At 46.2% G+C, this 12,784-nt stretch overlaps 1 protein-coding gene across 2 annotated transcripts in view; it reads right to left on the bottom strand.

Annotated features, from left to right (window-relative positions):
- LOC144813769 (uncharacterized) overlaps positions 1-11,572 on the bottom strand; it is an 84,215-nt gene extending 72,643 nt beyond the window's left edge. The window contains exon 1 of one of the 2 annotated variants that reach the window (XM_078674051.1): positions 11,508-11,572. The gene's annotated coding sequence lies outside the window, so the exon portion shown is untranslated. Of the gene's footprint in view, positions 1-11,389 lie in introns of both variants that reach the window. The other variant, XM_078674050.1, reaches the window with a different exon arrangement.
- Between the last annotated feature and the right edge of the window lie 1,212 nt (positions 11,573-12,784).

The raw sequence follows: 12,784 nt of genomic DNA, 5'->3' as shown, positions 1-12,784 counted from the left end.
GGCTTAGGTCTTGGTCCCAAGGATCTATGCGCTCTTTCCACTATCATTACATTAGAGAGAATGGACCCAAAAAGTTCACGCAGCATGCCATCAATGAAGGGTTCCATTTTGGGTATGGGATTTGTTTCCGAAAGCCCAAGAATGCGTACGTTATTACGCCTGGAGCGCGCTTCTAAATCCTCATTCTTTGCGCTGATCACCTCGAGTATCTTTTCCATTTGTAGGATCTGTGTGCGTGCCTCAGCCTGTGCATCGTGACCATCAGACACCCGATTTTCAAGAACATCCAAGCGGTGTTCATGTTTGTCCACTTTCTTTTTAACGACAACCAGTCCAGTCGCCAAGGCGTCTATTTTGCTATCAATGGATTTCATCCCCGCACGCAATTCCAAGAGTATTGTCCTGGTGTCATCCTCTGCGTCGTCCGCTAGACTCGAGGCACCCCGCGAGTTACCTTGCTCACCCAAGCCATCTGTTGTGCGCGTCAGCCGTTTATTCTCAAAAGTCAGCTTCGCTTGTTTAGGCTCCGACTTGCCCATGGCGATCTGCTATTTGGACTGGCAGCCCGGTATTACCAGCAAGCCGGCTGGAGAACAATCAGCAGTATAGTTCTGCCACACAGCAATCCAAGCAGCTGTCCTGTCGCGTGGTGCGTTCCCGTGGGCCCAGCAGGACGGCCGTATAATCCAATGTCACGCAATCCACCATTAGGCCAGATTCTCCTATTGCGCTGCTTGAGCGCCCCTCCTTGTAGCACCGCCGCTCCTCACAGCCAGGTCACCGCCTCTCAGAATACACTAGGTCAACCAGACCCCGGCCGACCGCTCCTCTCACTTGCAACCCAGCCGCACAGCACTCGGGGCAGGCACCCGCGAACCAGCACAGGCACTGTCACGGTCCCCCGCCACCTCGGGGCCCCCCCGCAGCCCATCAACCGCTCGTGACCGTTCTCTGCACAGCAGCGAGTCAAGATGGCCGACAGGTAGCACCCCCCTGGCCCCGAGAGACAGTCCAGCACCCAACCAGCCGCAGTGAGCAGCGCCGCTCCAGCCACGACACCCCGCTAGGCCCGCGCCGCCCGGCCCGTCAGGCCCGACCGTTCCCGGTGTCTCACTAACCACACCAGCACCTCCTGTGCAGGTCCCGTCTCTGTGCCTTCTCTCTGCAGCCACCAGCGACTTCCAGCGGGGCAGCGTCTCTCCTCCGGCATCGGATTACAGCAGCAGCCAGCCCCACGTAGGACAGTGCGGGTCGTGGTCCACCAGTGGAATGGGGTTGCGCCCACCGCCGGCCGAGGCCCACCTCCGCAACCGGGCCTCTTCACTGCGCCAGGCCGCAACTCGTCAGCAGAGAGCCGGCCCCAGCCTCAGAACCGTCAGCAGAGGTACCCCGGTCACTCCGGTCCTGTCCCCACACAGCAACCACGCCGGGAAGCCTCACAGGTTGAGAGCGCTCAGACCGTTCGTCTCGCCGGTGCCATTTTCCCGTTCACTACGCAGTCCACCGCCTCACTCAGTTCGGGTAGGGAGCGCGGGACACAAACCCTCCACTACGCTTCAGATCATACCACGGGCATCCCGGGGCCCTCCGAGTGTTTTTTTTTCAGAGCACAGCAGCTTCAAAAGGATGGTATTTGCCCAGTATATGGTTCCAGCGCGCGGAGCTCCCCTACCAGGCAGCCATTCCGCTACGTGCAGTAGCCACGCCCCCAGAATAGAATGTCTACTTATATGTTTTAATTACTATTGTAGATATACCCTTGTCCTGATGAAGCCGCAAGAAATGAATGACTGGAACGTGACTGCGTCGACAAAACTAGCAGGAGTCTTATTAACTTTGAATTTTTTCCTTATAGTTAGGGCGCCTAAAGATAAAAAGGATAAGAAGTGTGATACCTCAGGCGCATAGGTGACGTCCTCAGAGTGTATGTATTACTCAGAATAAGGAGTGTACATTTGTTTGAGTTATATTTAAGGGTCTTTGTAAATGTTGTATATAGTGTGTATTTGTATTGTTCTACATGTGATTGTGATTTATATGTGACTTTTTGTCCCGCTATATGTGTTGTACATATTATGTTTGATATATATGTATTTGATTTTCTGTGCATCCAGCACCATCCTATGACATGTGTATTTTATAGAAATATGTTTAGTTAGCTGGAAGAAATTTGTGAATGACAGGGTAATTGATTGTGCCTTGTACAAAAATAAAATAGCTGATTTATCCCTCCTTACTTTTTCTATTATACATCTATAATCGAACCCCCAGCACCCCTGTGCTCATCAAGGAAAACATGGCATCTGTGTGGGTAGAATAGGTATGCCAGGGCCCCCGAACCACCAGGAGAACCTCCATCAACCGGGCCCCATCGATGTGACACCCCCACAATGGACGCCTTTGGGCGAGTACTTAAGCCCCTGTTATTGTTTGTATAAAATGTTTAGTATGTTTGCATACTAAGGGCCCCTTAAAGCCATAGAGTTTCATGTAAAAATGTTTTAAAGCACTGTAAAAACTTTCAGGTTACAGCCATATGTACCCTCCTATGGCCTTTAGCGATTTTCATTTTAACCATTTAACCTTTGGTGCGTCGAACGGCCAGGAGCCGTCTGACGCACCAGTGCTCATGTGTGTTGGACTGCTCCCTGCTGTCCGTGCACATGGCACAGGAAATCCCTCTGGTGCAGGCAACAGAGGGATTTTCTTTCTGTCAAAACACCCTCGGGAGCTAGGGAAGAGCTTCCCCAGCTCCCAAGGGTGTTCTGATCATTTTGATGAAATGACGATCGGAGGTAGACAGGAGAGAGATATTATTAGATAAGGGAGAATCTCTCCTTTCCAATGGTAGCCCTCCCTAGTGGATCCCTTGTTGGGACAGAAAGCACACCAGACACCAGGGATTTTTGTTTTTACATTTATAGGGGTGGGGTTGCCCAGAATTGGCATGCCAATGCCCCCACACACCCAATCTCCATAGTCTTTCTGCCCCTCCTGGGAGGCAGATAGGGTCAACAGCCCACGATCTGCCCCCCCCAAACAGTTTTTTTAATTTTATTTGAATGCATATAGGGGTGGGGCAGCCCAAAATGGGCCTGGTAATGCCAACCCCCCCAAAATTCCACAGTTTTTCACCCCCCCTGGGAGTCAGATGAGGGAATTAGCCCCGGATCTGCCCCTTGGGGAGCAGAAAGCACGCTAGGCACCAGGGATTTCTTTTTTAATGTAGATAGGTGTGGGAGCTGTCGAAAATGAGCATGGCAATGCCCCCCAAAAAAAACTCCACAGTATTTCTACCCCCCTAGGAGGCAGATGGGAGCAATAGCCCCTGAGCGGCCTCCCCCGGGGGCACAGAAAGCCCACTAGGCATCAGGGATTATGTTGGATTTTTTATACGTAGGGGAGAGGGCTGCCCAGAATTGGCATTCCAATCCCACCCCCCCTCACACCCAAAAAAGTCTTTCTGCCCCCGGAAGGCAGATTGGGGAAATAACCCTGTATCTGCTTATCTGCCCCTTGGTGTGGGGGCAGAAATCCACTAGGAACCAGGGATATATTTATGGACATGTCAGGGAGAATCCCCATAGGCATGGGTCATCCCTCTTTTTTTAGGCACACATTTTGGCAGTTTCAGTGAAATGTTTAGTCTCATCTATCCCCAAGCATGGTCACGAAAAACGACAAGAAACCAGGAAGAGTTTGTGTGTGTGTTAACTGGAGTTTGGCTGATGGCCTGCGTGTACTGACCTTTGGCTGGCATTTTGCTGGCAGTGTGTGTGGGCTTGCACTTGGCTAATGGTGTGTGTGGACTCGCGCTTGATGACGGTGTGTGAAGATTGGCTTGGTGGTGAGCATGGAGTTGTACTTAGCTGGCAGTATACATCATCCGGCGACTCGCTGGTGGTGTGCATGCATAGCGCATGGCTGATGGTGTGTGTTGATGGCGCTTGGCTGGCGGTGTGCATGGATGGCGCCGGGCTAGTGGTGAATGTGTGGCTGGTGGTGTGCGCGTACTGACTCTTGGCTGACGGTGAGGCTTGCATTGATCACCCAGCGTTTTCTTATCCAGAATCCCCCGCAAACCTCCAATTTACGTACAAAGTCACATTTTCCTCACATTTCTGTGTGGGTAAGTTGTAGGATCACCACTCAGGCACACATTCCTACCACCCAGCATTCCTCTTGGTATGCTGAGAAATATGATACCTAACTTCCATGTCATACGCACTTGGCCCATCCACAAAAGTAAGGTATAATTTTTATTGGGAGAATGAGGGGAAACGCTGAGTGGTAGGAAATTTGCAGTGCAGAGATCCAACAACTTTCTCACTCAGATATTAGAGAAAAATTTGACTTTTCAGCTAAATTTGAGGTTTGGAGTAGATTCTGGGAAGGAAAATGTTGAGGGATAAATGCAAGCCACACCTCCCTGGACTCCCACGGGTGTGTTGTTTTCACAAAAGTCTTGTTTTTTTAGAATCCCCTAGATATCTGCAAGCCTGGGACCAAAAACATAGGTGTCCACATAGCTATCTCAAACAACCTGTGAGGAGAGGCCAAGTGCCCGCGATAGGAAACACCCCAAAACATACTGTGGAGACATCAAAATTACCTATCACAAAACAACCTGGTTTTGCAAGAGGGACCGCCTCGGTTTTTGCCCCAGGGCTCGGCGGTCATCTCGGGAAACCTACCAAACCCAGACACTTCTGAAAATTAGATCCCCAGGGGAGTCCAGGGAGGTTTGGCTTGGATGGATCCCCCATCGTTTTCATACCCAAATCCCCTACAAATTTAAAGCTTAGCTGAAAAAAAAAATCACATTTTCCTCACATTTCTGTGATGGAAAGTTCTGTAACGTGCGTGCATCCATAAACTTCCACCCACACAGCATTCCCCAAAGTCTCCTGATAAAATCTGCACCTCACTTGTGTGGGTGGGCTAAGTGCCCGCAGCAGGGAAGAGCTTAAAAAATATTGTGGAAAAATCAGAATTACCTATCACTAAAGGACCTGGTTTTGCAAGAGTAGTCACCTGGGTTTTGTCCCTGGGCTCGGCGGCCATCTAGGGAAACCTACCAAATCCAGACATTTCTGAAAAGTAGACATCCAGGGTAGTCCAGAAAGGTATTGCTTGCATGGATACCTAACATTTTCCTACCCAGAATCCTGCAAACCTTAAATGTAACTGAAAAAATTCACATTTTCCCCACATTTCTTACTGGGATCACATTGTCGGAACCAATATCCTACCACTCAGCACTCCCTAAGCCCTCCTGAGTAAAATTATACCTCACTTGTGTGGGTGGGCAAAGGGCCTGCGACGGAAGGGCCAAAAACATAGGGATTGAGGGGATAGCGCAGCTCTATATTTTTAAAACAAATCCGTTTTAAGGCGATTCTGCATTGGACAATCACACAAGTGAAGTATCATTTTTATCGTGAAAATGAGAGAAACTCTGTGTGGTAGGACATTTGTGCTGGCACGGTGATCCCAGACAGAAATGTGAGGAAAATGTGATTTGTTTCAGCTAAATTTAAGGTTTGCAGGGGATTTTGGGTAGGGAAAAGTTGTGGGATACAGACAATTCACAAATCCCTGGACTCCCCCAGGTGTCTATTTTTCAGAAATGTCTGGGTTTGGTAGCTTTTCCAAGATGACCACCGAGCCCAGTACCAAAAAGTAAGGTGCCCCCCTTGCAAAACCAGGCTGTTTTGTCATAGGTAATTTGATGTCTCCATGGTACGTTTTTGCCTCTTCCCTGCCGCGGGCACTTCGCCCACCCTAACAAGTGAGGTACCAATTTTATTGGGAGACTTTGGGAATGCTCGGTGAGTGGAAGTTTGTGGATACATGCAGATTCCAGATCTTTCCAAAACAGAAATGGGAGGAAAATTTGATTTTTTTCAGCTAAATTTGAGGTTTACAGGGGATATTGGGTAGGAAAATGCTGGGCGATCCATGGAAGCCATACCTCCCTGGACTCCGCCGAGTTTTCAGAAATATCTGGGTTTGGTAGGTTTCCTTAGATGGCCTCTGAGCCCAAGGCCAAAAACCCAGGTCATTTTGATGTATCCACAGTAAGTTTTGGGCAGTTCCTTTTCATGGGCATTTAGCCCACCCACACAAGTGAGGTACCATTTTTATTGGGAGGCTTTGGGAATGCTAGGTGGGTTGAAGTTTGTGGATGCACGCAGAGTCCAGAACTTTCCATCACAGAAATATGAGGAAAATGTGATTTGTTCAGCTAAATTTGAGGTTTGCAGGGGATTCCGGGTAGAAAAATGTTGGGGTATCCACGCAAGCCATACCTCCCTGGATTCTCCTGGGTTTCTGGTTTTTAGAAATGTCTGGGGTTAGTGGGTTTCTCTAGATGGCTGCCGAGCTCAGGTGCAAAAACCCAGGTGACCCCCCCTTGCACAACCAGGTTGTTTTGTGGTAGGTAACTTTGATTTCTCCACAATATGTTTTGGGCCCTTCCCTGCCACGGGCATTTAGCCCGTCCATGCAAGTGAGGTATCATTTTTATTGAGAGACTTTGAGGAATGTGGGATGGGTGTAAGTTTGTGGATCCAGGCAGATTCCAGAACTGTCCATAACAGAAATGTGAGGAAAATGTGTTTTGTTTGACAAAGTTCGAGGTTTGCAAGCAATTCTGGGTAGCAGAACCCAGTGAGAGCCCCACAAGTCACCCCATCCTGGATTTCCCTGGGTGTCTAGCTTTCAAAAATGCATAGGTTTGTTAGGTTTCCTTAGGTACTGGGTTAAATAGGGTTCACAATCTACAGCTAAGCACATGGTAAATAAAGGGTCAGTTTTCAGTGGGAAAATGTGATGTGTCCACTTTGTGTTTTGGCCGTTTTCTGTCGCGGGCACTAGGCCTACCCACACAAGTGAGGAACCATTTATTTTTAGGGACTTTGGGAAATGCGGGGTGGGTGGAAGTTTGTGGATCCACGTAGATACCAGAACTTTCCATCACACAAATGTGAGGAAAATTAGTTTTTTGGGCAAAGTTTAAGGTTTGCAAGGGATTCTGGGTAACAGAACGTGGTGAGAGCCACACAGGTAACTCCATCCTGAATTCCTCTGGGTGTTTAGTTTTCAAAAATGCATAGGTTTGCTAGATTTCCCTAGGTGCCGGATTAACTGGGGTTCACAATCCACAGCTAGGGACATTGCAAAAAAAAGGGTCAGTTTTCAGTTGAAAAATGCGATGTGTCCACATTGCGTTTTGGGCAGTTTCCTTTTGCGGGTACTAGGCCTTCCCACATAAGTGAGGTACCATTTTAATTGAGAGACTTTGGGGAATGTGGGGTGGGTGGAAGTTTGTGGATGCACGCAGATTGCAGAACCTCCTATCACAGAAATATGAGGTAAATGGTTTTTTTTGTGTTAGTTTTTGCTTACAAAGTTTGAGGTTTGGTGAGAGCCTCACAAGTCTCCCCATCTTGGATTCCCCTGGGTGTCTAGTTTTCAAAAATGCATACGTTTGCTAGGTTTCCCTAGGTACTGGGTGAGCTAGGGTTTACAATCCAAAGCTAGGCACATTGTAAAAGAAAGGGCCCGTTTTTAGTGGAAAAATGTGATGTGTCCACTTTGCATTTTGGGCCATTTTCGGTCGCAGGCACTAGGCCTACCCACATAAGTGAGGTACCATTTTTGACTTTGGGGAATGCGGGGTGGGTGGAAGTTTGTGGGTCCACGCAGATTCCAGAAATTCCCATTACAGAAGTGTCGGGAAAATGTGTTTTACTTTTACAAAGTTTGAGGTCTGCAAAGTATTCTGGGTAACCGAACCTGGTGAGAGCCACACAAGTCACCCCATCCTAAATTTCCCTGGGTGTCTAGTTTTCAAAAATGTACAGGTTTGCTAGTTTCCCCAGGTGCCAGCTGAGCTAGTGTTCAAAATCCACAGCTAGGCACATTGCCAAAAAGGGTCAGTTTTAACTAGAAAAATGAGATATGTCCATGTTGCGTTTTGGGCCGTTTCCTGTCGCAGGCATTAGGCCTACTCACACCAGTGAAGTACCATTTTTAACTGGAGACTTAAGGGAACACAGAATTGTAGAACAATTGTTATTACCTATTGACTTTCTATGCGTTTCTGCCTTCCAAATGTAAGTAAATGTGTAAAAAAAAAAGCAGCCACTTTGAAAAATGTCCTATAATTCACATACTAGTATGGGTATCCACAATTTCAGAGATGTGCAAATAACAACTTCTTCTAAACTGTATATTTTGTTCCCATTTCGGAAATACATAGGTGTCCTTGTTACCTATGTTTCTCTCGTTATATGCTACCAAATGAATTGCTATATACTCGGTACACAATGAAAAACCATTGGAAGACGCAGCTCAGTTATTGGCTCTGGGTTCCTCTGGTTCTTGGTAAACCTTCAAGTCCTATATATCCCCACAACCAAAAGGGTCCAGCGTATTTAACGGTATATAGCTTTCAAACATGTATAAAACTTAGAAGAAATTACAGGTGAAAATGTTGGCACAAACGGTTGTTTCTTTCAAATCATTTTCAATATTTCTCATTTTCAACTGTTAGATTCTATAAAAAAAAACTTTAAGGATCTACTCAAATGACCCCTTACTGAACTTAGCATGTATAGCTTTCTGTGATCCATTATTGCTTTCACACCCATTTCTACCACTAACTGGAAAGAGGCTGAAAACACAAAAAGTAGCAAAAATAGGTTGTCCCAGTAAAATGCCAAAACTGTGTAGAAGATTTTGGTTTTCTGACAAAAGTCTGCCTGTCTCTGAAAGCTGGGAAGATGGTGAGTTCAGCACCACAAACCCTTTGTTGATACAATTTGCAGGGGAAAAAAACAGAAGCTTTCTTCTACAGCACTTTTTCCCCATTTTCCCAACACCCCAGGGGAATCCACAAACCCTGGGTAACTTTAAAATCCCCATGAGGTTTGAAGAAAAGGACACAAATTTGGCATGGATACCTTATGTGAACTAAGTTACATGGGGCCTAAGCATGAACTACCCCAAACAGCCAAAATAAAGGCTTAGTAAGGGGAGGAAGTACTGGCAGCGAAAGGGTTAAATACGCACCACTGCAACCCATGTGCCACCCGAAAACCTACAGTATTCACTTTAAATACCCGCCCATCCTGTGCTAAACATTTTTTAAAACGTTAAGACTGTGACCCTGGGACACCCTCAAAACCATCTGCATTATTTACATTTAACACACTACCACTTGGCATTAAACACTCTTTAAAGTGTTAAGGGATGCTAACATTTGCCACCCCTATACCAACCACATTAATCACATTAAATGCATTCCCCAGCAATACTTTAAATACACCTAAGACCGTAACAATGTGCTATCTTAGTTATTTACTTGCAGCAAAGCACAGCATGCAGCACCATTCTGCGCCTTGTTATTCTGAGCCATTGTTTTTCTCCATAAGGTCCTTAAACATGAAAATAGATGATTAGTGGCTGTTTCTGCAACTGCTAGTGTGTAGAGTTGGGCTTGGGGTGACCTTTTTAGGTCTCGACTATTATATCCCGCAGGGATTAATAGCTCGAACCTATAGCAGGGGAAACAAACTTTTTGAACAAGCGGATAGTGTCCAGTTCATTTGGTGCACTCGTGTGAGACGCGCTTGCACGGCAAACCCATCAGCCTCGCACCAGACTTCAATGAACCAGCCACGTCACACCACCATTTGTCTGTCCCCAATCACACTTCTAAGTCTGCCGCTCCATGCCCCCCACCACTCTCCTACTTCCCTCCCACCTCCCACGGCCGCTCTTCCCATTCACACGCTTCTTTTATCACCAGTGCCTCTTGGTCATCTGCCACCACACTCCCATGTTTACTAACTCTTCTTGTTAGGTCTTGCCTTGCTTATTGCGTAAGCGATCGCAATGGCGAGAGATTTAGTAAGAGGGGCATTTGGAAATGCTGCCAACAGATTGTGTGCGCTTACGCGCACAATCACACGCTTTGTGCACATGCTTCATTTGCCACCATGCATCTCTGAGCCACTTCGTGTGCCAGCCGGCTCCTCTCTGCCCCTTCCTTTCATGGGCCTCTGCATTTCGATCTTTATCTTTGACGAGTCTTCCTTTCCGTGCGCCGTCACCGCCACAAATGCCTGCAGTCTCTTCCACAGCTCCACAGAGCCACATTAAACTATAAAACAGCCCGAAATACCCACAGTGAAAAACGCATGCCACAATTAAATACCCACTGTGAAAAACGCATGCCACAAGAGCCACCCCCTCATACCACTCACCACACTGCTTATTTAAAAAATTATATTTCTTTGCAGTGTTATATAGCACCAACTCGACCGGAAGGGACCAGAGCGCTTCGTCCCACTTCATTTAATAGCCCTCCCCCTCCCAGCACACGGGCGTCTGACAGCTTGTTACACCTTTGTTGCCACTTAATCACCGCGTGTCGCCCCCCACAGCTCCTACAACACTGCTTTTGTATATATTTCTTTGTGCAAAATTATAAAGCGTAAACTGGACCCGAAGTGATCAGAACGCTTTCATAAACAGCATTACAGATGGACACATTACATTTTCAGGCATGGGTAGATTAAATGATTTGCACCAATCACAGGATGCCTGAGCCGATACTCAAACCTAGCTCTCCATCTTGAAGGTAGGCTGCTCTGGCCATTATCCCACACCTGACCGCTGCTCAGTGGACTGTTTACTTCCTGCACTGGCTTCATGAAAGGCTTACAGCTGCAGTTTCAATTACCATGCTCTTTGCTTCTGTGTTTATTAAGCTTCTGCCACCACAATCTCCTCGTGCTGACCCCTCAGCCAACACAGTTGTTTTTTGCACCTTTGCCGCCACTTAATATCCCTGTCCCACCCCCACCAAGCCACCCCCTCATACCGCTCACCACACTGCTTATTTAAAATGATATTTCTTTGCAGTGTTATATAGCACCAACTAGACCCGAAGGGATCAGAGCGCTTTATATGATCACCAGTTACATTACAGATGGACAGATTCCTTTTTCAGGTACAGGGAGATTAGGTGATTTGCACACAATCACAGGATGCGTGAGACAACGCCGAGATTCGAACATGGTTCTCCAGCTTCACGGTCGGCTGCTTTGGCTGTTACGCCACATCCGGCCGCTGCTCCCTCCTCTCCTGTTCCTCCCTTGTTCCTCCTCCTCATGTGGTCACTCAATCTAGGCACACCTCCCTCATCATTTGCCAATGCTTGTTGTTATTTGGCAAACAGTGGACACACAATATTTCTAAAAAGTGATAATATAGTATTCAATGCAGCTATGAGCTTTAAAGCAACATCCTGTTATTTGCTGTCTTCAACTAAGAATAAACCTCTTCCTGGATATACAGCTCTGCGCTACATCTTTACCTTATTTACTCATCTATAATGAAGGTTTATTCCTTTACATTTGGCGACGAGGGTACAAGCAGCAATTTAACCAATTTTTACACGATCTGCAAACTTTAAATAAGGAACTCCGCCTTACTCAAGAATCCTGTTTGCCTCCATCCGTGGAAATCTGGGGAAAATAGATTTCGAAGTGACTCAGCGGTGGAGTTTGGGCATTTTCGTGCGTTTGAGATAAGCGATTGGCCTCAACTGCTGTCACTCATGACGCTTGGCGCAACGTCACAGTGACAAGCTCGAGTGCAGGCAGTCGTCAGGATCATCACGTCGTCACGTTTTACGTGATCACGCACCGGCGGCCATCTTGGTTTTGTGCAAACAAGCTGTTTCCATAGTAACAGCTTGACTTTCACGGAGGAACATCGTTGTTTGTTTTCCTCTGCTTGCGTTTATCAAAGCGCTTAGCGTTTCATTTTAAACAGTTCAGGTATGTTACAACTTATATATTTTAAAGCCTATTGAGTTTCTTATTGTTTTAAACACGGAAACGAATTTAACTGAAAGGAACAAGACATGAGGTACTTTTAATTATTTTTCAACACATTTATTTATTAAAAGACTTTCATTTAAAAAGTTAAACTTCTTTTAAAATATGGCAAATCATCAGCAAATTGTTAGTTTAAACCATTTTCTTCCTTCACCTGGTAAACCCAAGGAAACATGGAAATTGTGGTATAAGAGTTTTGAGAGTTACTTAATTGTGATTGGTGCAGATGAGTACTCAGCTAAAAGGAAGCTTGCTATTTTATACAGTCATTTGGGGAGTGCTGGACGACAAATCTTTAATAATCTTCCACATTCTCTACCTCCTCCCGGAAATGGAGATGGATGGAACGAATTTACTGATGCAGTTTTGAGACTAAATACATTTTCTTAGAGCAACCTAGTGTTATGCTAGAACGTTTCAACTTTATGAAAAGGAAACAGGAACAACATGAATCTGTCGAGGAATTTATATCTGCACTCAGAAACTTAGCTGCGGACTGCAACTTTGGCTCATATTTAGACATTGTACTGAGAGACCAGTTTGTTTACAAGTGTTATAAGAAAATCCAAGAGAGAATTCTAAGTTGTCATGATCCGTCCCTTTCAGAAGTAATAGACATGGCCAAAAGTGTTGAGAGGTCCATTATTTCTTCTGAAGGAAATATTCCGTCTTTGCAAAGTGATATACAGGTCAATGCTGTTTATTCCAAGAACAAAGGCATGAAACCTTTTCAGAAAAAGTCAACTACGTTCTGTTTCAGATGTGGATCTAAGATGCACCTTAGTAATAGCCCAATTTGTCCTGCATTGGGCAAAAGGTGCACATTTTGCAACAAAATTGGACATTTCCACACTGTTTGTAGGAACTGA

The sequence above is a fragment of the Lissotriton helveticus genome, chromosome 1_1 (genome assembly GCF_964261635.1).
Source record: "Lissotriton helveticus chromosome 1_1, aLisHel1.1, whole genome shotgun sequence".
NCBI classification, from domain to species: Eukaryota; Metazoa; Chordata; class Amphibia; order Caudata; family Salamandridae; genus Lissotriton; species Lissotriton helveticus.
Note: the sequence above shows the minus strand (reverse complement) of the source record. Positions and strands in the feature narration are given on the sequence as shown.